Here is a 15,885-nt window from a genome sequence, read left to right as displayed (position 1 = left end):
GGTTCTACCTTGAGTAAACAAAATTTTCCTTGTTTTACTACGCATGTACGTTTCTGAGAAGTTTCTCCATCTTCACTAGGTTTTAATTATTATTCGGAAATGCGTGGCATGGTGTTGAGAAAACCATTTTGTGGTCGAAGCTTGTCCATTGGTCTTTATCTCAACGCCATGGTATTTCCGAATAATAAGTAAAATCCATGAAAGATTAAGAAACTTCTTCGAAAAAAATTGGTACTGAAACAAGAAAAATTGTATTTGCTTAAAGCAGAATCACATTTCCTTCTTACACAAATATGTAGTGATTACAGTTAGGAACAAGTTGGATTAGAACAAAGACATGGAAAATTCTGTAGAGGAGGCGTCAGAAACACTTCTTCTTGCTGTGAGAACAATCACACGATGCCCAAATTCCACCAAAGAAAATGTTTGGACTAAGTTTATCCATCCTCTTCATTGTTGTGTAGTATGGAATCTTTGAGATGATAAAATGAGACGATACAAATTATCGAAAATGTCAAAGACGCTAATATCGGTGTTTTGACGAAACGAAGAAGGCAGGGTCGTGGGCATAACAAGCGAACTGGCATTACAATAATTTAAATAAGAAGTATTTTTACCTGTGGCAAGGAAACTTATAATATGTAGATCTTCAGTTTTCACATGCTGTATTCAAGTGGTGATCACTATAGTTATTGTTTAAAAGTGGTGTCTTTGTCTTATGTCACTGACTTAGGCTCGAAACAGAGCAGTCATGTTCAGCTGGGTGTAAATTTAGACATCTCCGAGTAAAGCATCAATTTTTAGGATTCTAAAGACATTTTTACGCCATAGTTTGCTGGTATGGCGTTTGTTTCTGAATTCGTTTGACTCTACTGTGTATGCTAAGTCTAATATAATCTGTCACGTATAATCGGGTAACAAATAAATAGCGCCGCAAAAAACAGAATGACGAGCCAAAACATTATGACCACTTGCTGAATACCTGTTGGTTAACTTTTGGAACGAAATACGGCAGGCGATTCTGCGTGTCATGGATTAGACGAGTCCTTAGAATGTATGTAGAGGTGCATGGCATCAGATGTTTACTCACAGGTTACACAAATCCCGTAGATAATGGGACGGTTATTTATGGGCATGGATCTCGCACACGGTAGCTCATCTGACGTATTCCTTCAGGTTCAGAGTAGGCAAATTTGTCGACCAGGACATCAGATGCTTTCACTATCATGGTCCTCAAACCGCTGTAGTACGTTTCTGACGTTGTGATCCAGACTGTTGCTAATGGAAGATGCCATAGCCGTCGGGGAAGACACGAAGCATGAGGGGATGTAGATGGTTAGCAGTAAGAATCATACTGCCTTTCGTTACCAACACATGTGTCACGAGAGCTCAGGTGAATGTACTCGATGTCATAATACTACAGTGGGGACACGTGAAGAGCTTCTGCATGAACTTAGGACAGCTGCTGGGAACGTCTGAAGCGTCTCTGACCCTAGCGAAACATTATTAGATTGGAATCATTTATTCACTATGTTTACAACGCTACATTCAGCATCATGTTGGATTCTAGGTGATGTCTATTGAGTCAGCTCAGAATCTACATTCCCAGGCGAGGTGACAGCGACCTCGCCATTATGGTGTGTTGCCGGCAAGCTCGCGTGGCTGTGCCCAACACGAAGTGGTCTCGTGCTAGCTGCTGGAGTGTCCTCGGTCTTCGAATTCTAAGATGGCCCTTGATGACCCATTGGGTGGAGTAGCCGATGTGAGTAGTCGTGTGGTCGGTTTATCACCTCTCTACTGGCCTGGTAGGTTTCAGCACCCAGAGGCGTCTGAATGTTGAACAGGAACATGAGCCCGAGGAGACCATCTTCGCTGGCTTCCACATAGAAATTCAGTTCTGGCAGCACTCTGCAATGTTATGTTGTCAGAAGACAGTCAGTTTCTCCATTAATAGGTTGTAAGCAGTGAAAAGAGGCAAGTTCATCACGAAGAAGATCATTATTTTGAGTACATCTTTGAATAGTTAAAAGATGGTCCTGGAGCATCTAGGACATACACTCACTACTTTATAATAATAATGGACACGAATGCTTCTACTGTGTATGCCTTCGATCCCGATCATCAACTCATGACAGAAGCTGGAACGCTGGGGTATTTAAAGGTAAGCCGGCCGGTGTGACCAAGCGGTTCTAGGCGCTTTATCTGGAACCGCGCGACCGCTACGGTCGCAGGTTCCAATCCTGCCTCGGGCATGGATGTGTGTGGTGTCCTTAGGTTAGTTAGGTTTAAGTAGTTCTAAGTTCTAGGAGACTGATGACCTCAGATGTTAAGTCCCATACTGCTCAGAGCCATTTTAACCATTCTTTAAAGGTAACTAATGCAAGGCAGTGACACAACGCTCAGTATTTAACGTGAGGCTTCCTTATCCTAATATATTTAATTGACAGGCTGTTAACTTCTGTGTCAGTTCTTTGCTATGTGCTCTTGTGTAAGAGACATAACTTTTTGCACCATGTCTTAAGAACTAATAAATATGCTTGCCTCTTATCCTTTGATTTCTGTCTCAGCCTCCGTGCTGATAAATGGATATTCCCACTCAGCAGATGGTGTAATGTGTTGGGCGCCGACCTGCTTGCAGCATACAAGCTCGCTTTCTGCTTCTGACTCTGTCGTGATTTCGCCTGTAACAATATTATTGGGTTTTAATAAAAATTTCTAATTTCCTGCCCCATAATATTGTATGCTGCAACAATACTGCCCCCCCCACCCCTCCCGATCTGTGTCCTTATCATGGTGCGCGTTGCCAGCAGACATTTGTCTGGACTGATTGCGTATCCAGATGTGACCATCGACCTGGTGCAACACGTTTCCATTGATCCATGGTTCAAATTTGATCATCCTTTCCCCACTTAAATTGTGATTGGTGACGTCATTGGATCTGCAGCGGAGCCCCTTGGTGAGCAATCTGGCACAAATGATGTATTCCACAACACGTATCCGAGTACCAGCACTGTGTGGGAGTACTGGGCAGGTTGGCCTACGTTTCCTTCTTGAATTTTTCCATTTATCCTTTTGTGTGGAAATATTGGTACATCGTTTCAGCACCTTTACTCCACACATGGGGCAATTTGGTCTATTAATTGGGGCAAGTTGACCCATATGATTTTATCATTTCCTTAGAGCATCTGTTATATAACTGAAAATATGTCTACTTTAACACTCACAGTTTGTAATGTGTCATTGGATTTGTTAATTTTGAATGCGGCAAAGGATAACGTTCTGACTGTCTTCTCATGCCCAGGGTGGTAAACAAACATTTCACATAGCTATTAATTCTGGCCCTATCTCAAAGTAATCAAAAATGCTACTGTGACCTTCCAAAAATACATAAATTGATATTAATGACAAGTTTGAGTTTAACCTAAAATGATTACACAATCTCTCCCTTTTCCATATTACATTTGATTTACCATAGCTCTCAAGAATCAAGTTATAAACAATATGCAAGTTTAATTACTTCTTCTCTGAATAAATCATCATCATCATCTTGGACAGTTTCCAGCCACTGGTTGGGTCTGTCGGGAACACAAGCCTCTCCATCGTGTTCTGTCTTTCCACCATTCCCCCTCTTCCACCTTCGTCCAGTTCTCTCCTCTTCTCGCCACACATTCCTTCACTCCCTTCATCTCTTGGTCTTCCCCTGGGCCTCTTCCCCTCCAGTTGCAGGTCAAACATCCTCTTTGGAATTCTTCCCTCATCCATTCTCTTCATGTGTCCATACCACTGCAGTCTTGATTTTTCTGTCCTGTCCTGAACTGGTTCCTCCTTTAGTCTTTCCCTCACATACACCTTTCGCAATCTGTCTCGTCTTGTTACACTCAACCTGCTCCTCTGGAACTTCATTTCACTAGCTTGTATTCTACTTTTGTCGCTTTTGTGCCTTACCCATGTCTCACTTCTGTATGCCAATATGGGGACAAAGTAGGTTCGGTATATAATTCCCTTGGATTTCTGTGGCACCTCCTTGCTCCAAATAAGCCCCCTAATGCATTTGAAGAACTGCCCTGCTTTTCTGCACCTTTCATTTATTTCCATTGCGTTTCCCCACTTACTTTCAATCATGCCTCCCAGGTACTTGAAGTTCTCTACCACTTCTAGTTTTTCCCCTCCACAAGTTATATCCACATTTGGCCTATTCTTCTTCCTTGTTGTGACAATTATTTCACTTTTCTTTGCAGAGAAATGCATTCCATATAGTGCTGCCGTTGCGTCCCATACATCTAACTGCTCTTGCACCTCCTTATCGCAATTTCCCCATAACATCAGGTCATCGGCAAAAAGCACTGCTTTCATTTTATGATCTCCAATTGCATCTGATACTTGCTGTAGGATTTCATCCATAACAATAATAAACAATAAAGGCGAAAGTGCACTTCCCTGTCGCAGCCCATTTTCCAGCTTGAACCATGCAGTACGTTCCCTCCCCACTTTCACACAACTCTCACTTCCCTCATACATTTTTCTGACTTTTTGTGTTATCTCTTCATCTATCCCTTTTGCTTTCAGCACATCCCAGAGCTTGTCCCTATAGATACTGTCATACGCCTTCTCAATATCTAAAAAGGCCATGATTAAGTCCTTCCCGTACTCATAGTGCCTTTCCTGCAGTTGCCTTACCACAAATATGAATAAATCAATTAATATTTAAATATTGAACATGTAATTAATGAAGCTGTATCTCTATATGTGAAAATGTTATCAATTGAAAGAAGTAAATCTTTAGCAGTGAAAATTACACCTACGTCGTAGCTGTACAGCGAACTAAGTTGGAGAGGATGACTTTATCTAATCTGTTCTCATGTACTCATTGGAGGGTACGTTAGTAATTAGTTCCTGAACTTCTCTATTCAAAGTGTACGCATGTTGGAGTATGCAACTCTCGCAATATTGGACTCAACATTTAATTTCGTCAAAAGCTCATCGTACATTACCAAACGGCAACTGCGGCGGAGTTTTCTCCCTGCTGGATCTGAAATCGCGAATTCCCTACTCTGGCCTTGACTGAAACTAATCAAACGCTATGCGTTCCGTGAAACGTTCAAATTTCCCTAGTCGAAATTAATGGCAATTGCACACTCGCGACGTGAGCAAAATTCAGCCAGAAAAGATTCCCGCAGGAATATTTAACTATAGCTTTACGTTTGTCACCACGCTACGTGAAGAGTGTCGCCCTCACTTCGCAAACGTCAAGTAGACGTCGCGCCTACACCACAAGCAGGTGTGTGGCCAGCCGCTAGACGTGAGCGCCCACTCTCTGTGTGTCTTAATTGACTTCTCAAAGTGCTTTTATATGACGTTATCATCCCCACCTGGATTTAACTACGTTACACGCCTGGCTTCAGCCGACCGTTCCCACGTTAAAGGTAAATTCTTATTTTTCTTTCCAGGGTCTCCACTCGTTAATGTACGTTGGCCACTTAACTTGCGTCTCGGCAGTGTTTATTCTGATAAGTATCACTGATTTTCCGTTATTTCTTTCTGCAGTGCACCTGGGCTTTCTTTCGTTAAAGCTAATTGAGTCGTTCCAATGTCATTAGCCACCTTCCCTGTCCGTCTCCAGTCTGCGTTCACTTTGTTATTTTACTAATGCCACTCTCGTTAAAAGGGTAAATCGTTTGTTATTCCGCACATGAGATGACTCTAATTAGTTCCTGTTGTCAATAATATCGTTATTTGCGGGGGATTTTTTCGTTATCGTCGTTATGCAACTTATGTAAGTCCCGCAAATGTGGATACCTTACAAGTTTATCTTAGTACAAATTGCTATAGCTTTATGACAAAAATTACAGTCATAAACTGTGTTATCGTTGTTATAATAACTGTTTGCCAGAGAAGTATTCCTGAAATTTTTATCTGTCTTTTTCTCAGTGCCAGATATGATCTTCACTGTTGAAGCATTCGTAAAAATGTCCTTACATGTCATTTGAGGTACTGTGCAAATAGTTTTTACGGTCAGGTTCAAACCCCTGGAAAAAATTTGTCTCAGCTACGTGTCTACATAATCCGCGAATAAATAAAGCTTGCAGATAGTTATTAGAGAACTTAATTGTCATATATTACTTCCACCACATTTAGTCTTACTACTAAAATATCGCAAATATTAATTCCAACACAAAAAACAAGGACATTTTGTTACCCAAATCTTTTTGCGAAGCCAAACTTATCTCATAATTTTGTTATCGCTTAAGAAGGTTATAAAGTTTTCAATTTCCTGCAGTATTTCTCTACAGTTTTTCTAGGAATGTTAAACTGTTTGCTCACTTCCAAATTGTTATTTCATATTAGTTGCAGCTATCAGTGCTAATTTCATAGTTGTTTCAGAAATACTATCACATTTGTTTCTTTTTAAAGCTTTGAACTATCCTAACAACAAAACGGTAGAATGACGATGACTATAAACATGATTGTATTCGAAGATATACGGATATTTTATACTTGAAACTTAGCCTATAATTTCAAGTTTATATTGGATTGGTTTTAGCCGAGTACTTGAACACAGGTTATAGGTTTTGAAAGAAAAAAATCGTACACTACATAGGTATTACTTGTTTAAAATCAATGCACGATACAATTTGCTTACGTGAAAATTACGCTGACATGATCGAGACTTTGTAGTGGTCTATTAAAATTAATAAGAGTACTTATTATAAAAAGACAGATGGACAGCTTGGCCATGTGGGCCAACGTGACCCTAATTAAGAGACCAACTCTGCCCCAACGTCTTACTGGAAATATCTTAGTTAACTTACGATAAGTAAAACTCACGATGTACAGTGTCAAAACAATCGTTAATCTACGAACTTTAATGGATGTGCTTACTTTTTTAGTAAGAGCCTTGTTTTGAGCAAGTAAAATTTACTTTCACTAACAAGAGAATTTAAAATTCGTGCCCTTCGTCGATCGACAGTCTAACTGCAACCTCTCGGTTGGTGCCATATTCGAGAAGCAGGTTAACGAAATAATACCAAATGGCCATCGAGACTCTTTGGGCAATGTGCTGTGCTACCAGATCTGCGACAGATCACTGCCTGTCATATTCAGAGCATTCAAGTTTCCGATATCCGTTGTATGACGGTATATTTCTATTGTCTATTGTCAAACCAAAATTTATGAAAGATGTTTATATTTTATTAATAGGATTAAGTAGAAATAATTAATATTTGTCATGTTGGAAATAATTGTGGTAGCAGGGAATGTCTGCACCAAAGTATTTTTGGCAAGAGAGACTGCAAACTGATATAATTTTAAAAAGAGCGGGAGAGGCCGCGTTTGGATACATTTTAAGAAAAGAGCGGGAAAGACCGCGCATTGATACATTTTGTAATGGTAGCAGGGATTGTCTGCACCAGAAAGCATTGTTGGCGGGATAGACCGCACTTTAGCGTTCGTAGGAAGTCAGTTGTAAGCGAGATGTGAAGCGTGTTGGTAGCAGGTCTGAAGCGAGAGGTTGAGAGGACTAGTGTGCCTGCCAGCCACCAGCTATGATTTACAAGAGATTATAAACGGATGTACAGAGACATTATTGAATTATTTTCTTTGCGCAACTCAAGACTACTGAAGGTATGTTTGCGCAATGCCAGTTGTAAGATTATTGTAAAAAGTAAGTCCCATCTGAACGTTTGTAAAATCATTTCATTCAGAATATAATTACTTTTTGCCACAAATATTGCTTTACTGGTTATAACCCATCCCAAAAACCATCAACGTAAAACTTTGCAAAATTTTATTGTTGTCAAGAAAAAGTTTAACTATGAATTACGTAACTTCATGCAAATTAATTAAAGAATAACATCAGTTTTGCTATTAAAGAATAACGTCAGCTTTGGTAATAAATACAGCCACTTATTATGAAAGGCCACCAGCAGCTAATAGAGTATAGTAAAACAGAGTAAGTATATTCATGTCGCAGCTCGATGTAGCAGTCAGATGGCGATCCAGTAACAGTAAAAAAGGTAAGGAGCAGTTTTGGGTTATTGCAGGTAACGACTGAGGGCCACGACGACGACACATTCTATGTTTCATCGAAATAATCAGCAAATCACTTTTAATATGCAGCATTTAAATTTGTATGCGAAGATCGAGAAAGAGAATTAATTTCAAAGGGAAGATTTCATTTGTTATTATTAAGCAAGAGGTAGAAATCCTAAGGGAAGGTTTCACCATGTTCTGTGATGAGGTTTGGACATCATACACTGTGTCGGCTATTAGTGATTTCACAGTACCTCAACCACATTCCAGGTGCAGAGCCACAAACATCTGAGTGGATTCCTCCATCTGCAGTCGTTATCGTCAGTAGACTGATTCCCCATCCATTTCTGCTCCGCCTACATGCTTTCCTTACCGCACTACGTGCCCAAAACTCTACCAGGTGGCATTCACTTTCCCGATGGGAAGTGCTCCAAACGTGATGGCTCATCAGAGTAAATGATTCCGAAAATTCCTCATGTGAAGAGAGGCCACAGACACTTTGCGATGTCCCAGCGGCCGCCACTCCGGAGTGACTGCGCGAGCCAGCCGCCTCCTGCAGGACGTCCCATCTCCTGCTGCTGCTGCTGCTGCTGCCGCCCGCACCGCCCCCGCCTCCGCCTCCACCGCCTCCAGCGCCTCCGCCTTGCGGAGCGTGACGGCAACTCCCGCGGCGCGGCGGTAATCAGTTCCAGTAGGCCGCGCCACGGCCGCCGCCGCCGCCGCCGCCGCCCACCACCTGGGCGACGGCCGGCACCCCGACGGATGGCCCGCACCCCAGAGCAACAACAACTAGAGCCGCTGCAACAACAAACTTGCCACCGCGCCAGAACTTGGCCCGATCCGGCCGTAATGCAGTTGTGCTAACTCTACCCTCCGCCGCATCCCTAGCCACGGGTGCTCGTTACACTGAGGCGACGTTGGAGGGTCTCCGCTTTGTGAACCGCTGTACTGATGCCAGCGACGTGGTCTCTTGTGCCTGGGACGCGATGAATTTTGGAGGAAATGCCTGCACAATGTATGGCGCATTGTGTCTCTGTTAGACTATCAAATGTCGATAAAGATTATATTTTTTATCAGAAAGCAGGTTGCTTTTATTATGGATTCCTATACACCAGGGGTCGTCAAACTTTTTAGTCCGCGAACCACATTGACTCCTCCATGAAGTCATAAGGGCCAAGATCTAGCTAGTGCGATTAAAGCACCCTAGCACTCCATGATAACCGTAACGTAAGGCTAAAGGAACGATGAAATCGCAAAAATCTAAGGTTGTGGTAATAGCTAGCACTGAAACGAACTACGATTTTTATGCTGGCTTAGCTGCGGTGAAGTTCTGACCCGATTTTTTGAACTCCGAGCAGTAACTGAAATTTTTTTGAGCGAAAGGAATCGCCCTCTGGCTGAGTTACGGAACGGTGAGTGGTTATGGAAGCAAGCATTTTATACAGACTTAACTAAACATATGAATCACCTTAATTTAAAATTGCAAGGTGAAAACCAGCTTCTGCCTGATTCATACACGCTTGTTAAGTCCTTTCGACAAAAGATTGCTTTGTTTCAATCTCAGTTGAACAATTTTTCACGTTTTTCAGATATCGATGCAAATTCAAACGATATCAAGATATTTGAAAATCCCTTTGACGTCGATATAGAAGCGTTACCCGCAGAACTTCAGTTTGCAATTATTGATTTGCAATGTAGAGACTTTTTTAAAGAGAAATATTCGAAGTCAACATTAGTGGAATTTTATAAGTGTCTTCCATTCACACAGTTTCCAAATTTACATAAATTTGCCAGTGGCTTTTTTTCCGCTTTTGGCACTACTTACTTGTGTGAAAAAACTTTCTCCAAAATGAAACATGCCAAAAGTACTTACAGATCAAAATTAAGTGATGAGCATTTGAAGTCGCTGATGATTATCTCTACCAGTAAACTTGATCCACAACTGCAGGTAATTATGAAAGGAAAGTTACAGCTACATGAAAGTCACTAATTATTACTAAGATGTTAAATTTCTTTACGTCAATACTCTAACACTGTGAGTTTTCAAGATATAAATTGATTAGTTAGTTTTATACATAAGTTACAACTAAAATATCCAATATCATTATGTACACCAGGTATTGTATTTTCTTTAAATTGCCTTTAAATAAAAATGTTTTATACTATTTACTTGCTATGTGTATTTTACAACGTCATCAAAAGAAAGTGAAACCTCGCTTAAGAAGCATCTTCCATTATGATTGATTACTAAGGCTAGTCGCCCCAGTGGAGTCCATTTGAAAGACTTGCACCAGACTCGTGAGTAGAAAAAAATGGAAAGAATTTTTTTACTTAAAATTTTTTCGCCAAACTAGTCTGTTAACTGTCCTTTTTTTTCAGTGTCGCACGGAGAATGGTCTGTCTGTTTATTGTGGATAGCCACAAGTTTAACTACGACCTTCCGCTTTGTAAAGACAGAGCTCCGACAATGTCGCGGTGTATTGGTCGCGATAGGCCTCGAAACTCATTTGTTGCCAGCATAGGTACCACCTCAAATATTTAGCAGGCCGGTTACGGGGATGTCCGGGTCCAGCTAACGCCGGCCGGTTTGCCGGCCCTCGCGCGGCATGTTTCGGCCCGCGGGCCGTAGTTTGGAGACCCCTGCTATACACCATACTATTCCTCACTCGTTTGGTTACAAAACACTGCTTTTCAACATAATCCCCTTAATGATAAGACCTGTATGACAGCGTGATAGCATTCTATTGGTAGACGACGGAGACAACATCTTGCTGCATCAATAACCTCCACATAACGTAATGCCACTTCCTCGGACGCAAAACGAAAAAAGAGAACGTAGCAACCAATACCCCAAAAATTTCCCCAAAACAAGTTCCAAATTTCATGAAAAGTGAACAAGTAACCGAAGTTCCATTTAACACTATTATTTGGATAATAACCAGTAACTGAAATAAGGACGTTATACTCAGTAATTGATCAGCTTGTAAGTAGGCTCTTCAGGTTTTAATGTCGGTAACGTAGTGTTCTTTATGAAAATCACGGACTGTGCTGTGTGCAGTCTGTGGCTGGTTTGCATAGTTGGAATTTGCTATTGTAGTGTTGGGCAGTTGGCTGTTAACAGCGCGTAGCGTTGCGCAGTTGGAGGTGAGCCGCCAGCAGTGGTTCAAAAATGGTTCAAATGGCTCTGAGCACTATGGGACTCAACTGCTGAGGTCATAAGTCCCCTAGAACTTAGAACTAGTTAAACCTAATTAATCTAAGGACATCACAAACATCCATGCCCGAGGCAGGATTCGAACCTGCGACCGTAGCGGTCTTGCGGTTCCAGACTGCAGCGCCTTTAACCGCACGGCCACTTCGGCCGGCACCAGCAGTGGTGGATGTGGGGAGAGAGACGGCGGAGTTTTGAGAGCGGATGATCTGGACGTGTGTCCATCAGAGAGAGTAAATTTGTAATACTGGATATCATGAACTGCTATACATATTATGACTTTTGAACACTATTAAGATAAATACATTGTTTGTTCTTTAACAAAATCTTTCATTTGTTAACTATGTCTATCAGTAGTTAGTCCCTTCAGTAGTTAGAATCTTTTATTTAGCTGGCAGTAGTGGCGCTCGCTTTATTGCATTAGTTCAGGGAATGAAGATTTTTGTGAGGTAAGTGATTCATGAAAGGTATAGGTTATGTTAGTCAGGGCCATTCTTTTGTAGGGAATATTAAAAGTCAGATTGCGTTGCGCTAAAAATATTGTGTGTCAGTTTAGTGTTGATCAGAATAAGTAGAGAGCGAAATGTCTGAGTACGTTCAGTTCTGCTCAGCTGTTCGAAAATCAAATAACGTAAGGGCTTTACCAGCATCGTAATTCAATAATTTTTCTAAGGGGACGTTTCAAACTTACAAAAGAAAGATAGAATCTCAGTAAACTCAAACTCAAAATCATAGTAAATCGCAAAATCATTATAATTTAAATTAGCAAAGTAGAACCAACGATCTCAAAGAATACTTCGTGTGAGTACTCTTTCAGAATCGTGAGTAATGGCTAAGGAAAATTTGATCCATTGTCGCTACGTTACGAGAGTTAGCCGAAGCTGGATAGACTTGTTTCAATAATCGTACATGTAGGCGCGGTTAGACTGTTTTCGAGGATTGATAATTGCGATTTACTCTGACGCAGTGAAACGAAACATTGACTACAACTGACATCGCCTAGAGTTCAGATAGAGGACTACCTTATATTAGACTGAAGTGAACTTTTAACTAGATAACTCGAACTCAACTCTAGGTAAGTACTGAACAGTGATAGACAAGTAACTTCATTCGTAATTGCAAATGGACTGTCGACCACCTGGTAAAGCTTCTTCAAATGGCTCTGAGCACTATGCGACTTAACTTCTGAGGTCATCAGCCGCCTAGAACTTAGAACTAATTAAACCTAACTAACCTAAGGACATCACACACATCCACGCCCGAGGCAGGATTCGAATCTGCGATCGTACCGGTCGCACGGTCCCAGACTGAAGCGCCTAGAACCGCCGGCAAAGCTTCTTCCTCACGGCCTTCTTAGGAAGTGATTGTTATTGTGAAATAAACAACCCTTCCGTGCCAATTTACTCATTTTTGATTCCATATTACATAATTGTTTGGAGACATAATTGTGATATTTTGCGTGCTGCGATAATATTTAACTGAAGCGCTCGGCGCATATATACACTCCTGGAAATGGAAAAAAGAACACATTGACACCGGTGTGTCAGACCCACCATACTTGCTCCGGACACTGCGAGAGGGCTGTACAAGCAATGATCACACGCACGGCACAGCGGACACACCAGGAACCGCTGTGTTGGCCGTCGAATGGCGCTAGCTGCGCAGCATTTGTGCACCGCCACCGTCAGTGTCAGCCAGTTTGCCGTGGCATACGGAGCTCCATCGCAGTCTTTAACACTGGTAGCATGCCACGACAGCGTGGACATGAACCGTATGTGCAGTTAACGGACTTTGAGCGAGGGCGTATAGTGGGCATGCGGGAGGCCGGGTGGACGTACCGCCGAATTGCTCAACACGTGGGGCGTGAGGTCTCCACAGTACATCGATGTTGTCGCCAGTGGTCGGCGGAAGGTGCACGTGCCCGTCGACCTGGGACCGGACCGCAGCGACGCACAGATGCACGCCAAGACCGTAGGATCCTACGCAGTGCCGTAGGGGACCGCACCGCCACTTCCCAGCAAATTAGGGACACTGTTGCTCCTGGGGTATCGGCGAGGACCATTCGCAACCGTCTCCATGGAGCTGGGCTACGGTCCCGCACACCGTTAGGCCGTCTTCCGCTCACGCCCCAACATCGTGCAGCCCGCCTCCAGTGGTGTCGCGACAGGCGTGAATGGAGGGACGAATGGAGACGTGTCATCTTCAGCGATGAGAGTCGCTTCCGCTTTGGTGCCAATGATGGTCGTATGCGTGTTTGGCGCCGTGCAGGTGAGCGCCACAATCAGGACTGCATACGACCGAGGCACACAGGGCCAACACCCGGCATCATGGTGTGGGGAGCGATCTCCTACACTGGCCGTACACCACTGGTGATCGTCGAGGGGACACTGAATAGTGCACGGTACATCCAAACCGTCATCGAACCCATCGTTCTACCATTCCTAGACCGGCAAGGGAACTTGCTGTTCCAACAGGACAATGCACGTCCGCATGTATCCCGTGCCACCCAACGTGCTCTAGAAGGTGTAAGTCAACTACCCTGGCCAGCAAGATCTCCGGATCTGTCCCCCATTGAGCATGTTTGGGACTGGATGAAGCGTCGTCTCACGCGGTCTGCACGTCCAGCACGAACGCTGGTCCAACTGAGGCGCCAGGTGGAAATGGCATGGCAAGCCGTTCCACAGGACTACATCCAGCATCTCTACGATCGTCTCCATGGGAGAATAGCAGCCTGCATTGCTGCGAAAGGTGGATATACACTGTACTAGTGCCGACATTGTGCATGCTCTGTTGCCTGTGTCTATGTGCCTGTGGTTCTGTCAGTGTGATCATGTGATGTATCTGACCCCAGGAATGTGTCAATAAAGTTTCCCCTTCCTGGGACAATGAATTCACGGTGTTCTTATTTCAATTTCCAGGAGTGTAGATACTCTTTCACATTAGGAAGCGGTCGCAGAGTTACGACTTATTAGAGATTTGAAATTACAACCAAACTATGGGGAAGTTGGTGTTGGTGGAACTGAATTGAATTTAACATTAATATTTTAATAGCAACCGTTAATCCATCGAATTTAAACGAGTTAATATCGACGAGTAGCGTAATATTGGTCACAATTGGTGAAGTAAATATCACGCACATGTCGAGAGTTCAGTTAAGCACTGTTTTTTGTAACGTCTTCTTTACCTAATAACAGTATCATCGCTCTACCGACTATCGCCGAGTTTTAGCCTGGGGCCGATCAATACTAATCTATCAACTACCAACTAGAAAATCCGGTGACATTACAATAACTTACGTAATCCTTCACGCGCTTTGCCTTCTCCTTTAAGCCAAACGGATGAAAATCGCAGGGTGTGAGATCCTGGCAGTATGGGTGTGCAGATTCGGGTGATACCTTGCGCTGTCGTGCAAAAGTTGAGGTTTGTTTGCATTTTTGTGGCGACGAACAAGTTTAAGTCATTTCTTCAATGTCCTGAGGGTAGCGCAAAACACTTCATAGTTTACCGTTGCATCATGAGGGAACACATCAAAAGGAATAACCGCTTTCCGGTCATAGAAGACCGTCACGATGATTTTACCAGCTGAGAGTGCGGGCTTCATCTTTTTCTAAGGAGGAGAGATGGTGTTGTGCCACTCCATGGATTGCGTCTTATTCAGCTTCTAAGTGATGAACTCATATTTCATCGCCGGTGACGATGCACGACAGAAACTTCACGATCACCCTCGTAAAGCGTAAACAATTCCCCACACATGGTCCTTCGATCTTCTTTATGGTCTACTGTTAGGCGGCGAGGAACCTTTGAGTACCCCAAGTGGTGGATGAGTGTGTCAGCGCTACCAACAAAGACGTCCTCTTGTGAACGACGGCTTTTTATCGTGATCCGTTGATCACCTGGAATGAGAGTGTCCGCACGTTCCAAAGTGGCAGGAGTCATAGCTTTGTGTGGTTATCCGGCACGCAAGAGATTTGACAGGTTTGCGCGACCTTATTCAAATGATCAAAGACCCGTCGCATAACGACTCACAGTGCTTTTGTTCACTGCCAGTTCACCACACACATTCTGCATGCGCCTTTGAATATCTGAATTGCTCTGGTTTTCTGTCAAGAGAAACTCAATAAAAGCCCTCTGTTACAGATGTATTTCACGGTGTCCGACAACCAATTCTACATTTTTTAAATCGAAACTGAGCAAAAAAATGTGTTTGTTTTCTTATTGAACGCCCCTCGTAGTTTATGAATCAACCGTGTGTTGTTCTGTCTCAGATGGTTCAAATGGCTCTGAGCACTATGGGACTTAACATCTTAGGTCATCAGTCCCCTAGAACTTACAACTACTTAAACCTAACTAACCTAAGGACATCACACACAACCATGCCCGAGGCAGGATTCGAACCTGCGACCGTAGCAGTCTCGCGGTTCCGGACTGCAGCGCCTAGAACCGCACGGCCACCGAGGCCGGCTGTTCTGTCTCCATTACATCTTCTTATGATATTTAATGTATTTTAATTGTATGTCGTTAGTGGCGTAAATGTTTTTACGTTCACCTCATTTGAGTAAGAATATGGGATGGAATTAAGATGATTTTCCAATTCTCTATCAGATGCTGTCTAAATTTCAATTTCTAGTTCCTTTCATTGCTATGGC

Source organism: Schistocerca piceifrons, chromosome 1, assembly GCF_021461385.2.
Source record: "Schistocerca piceifrons isolate TAMUIC-IGC-003096 chromosome 1, iqSchPice1.1, whole genome shotgun sequence".
Lineage (NCBI taxonomy): Eukaryota > Metazoa > Arthropoda > Insecta > Orthoptera > Acrididae > Schistocerca > Schistocerca piceifrons.
The sequence above is the reverse complement of the archived record's forward strand: the minus strand, read 5'-3'. Positions refer to the sequence as shown.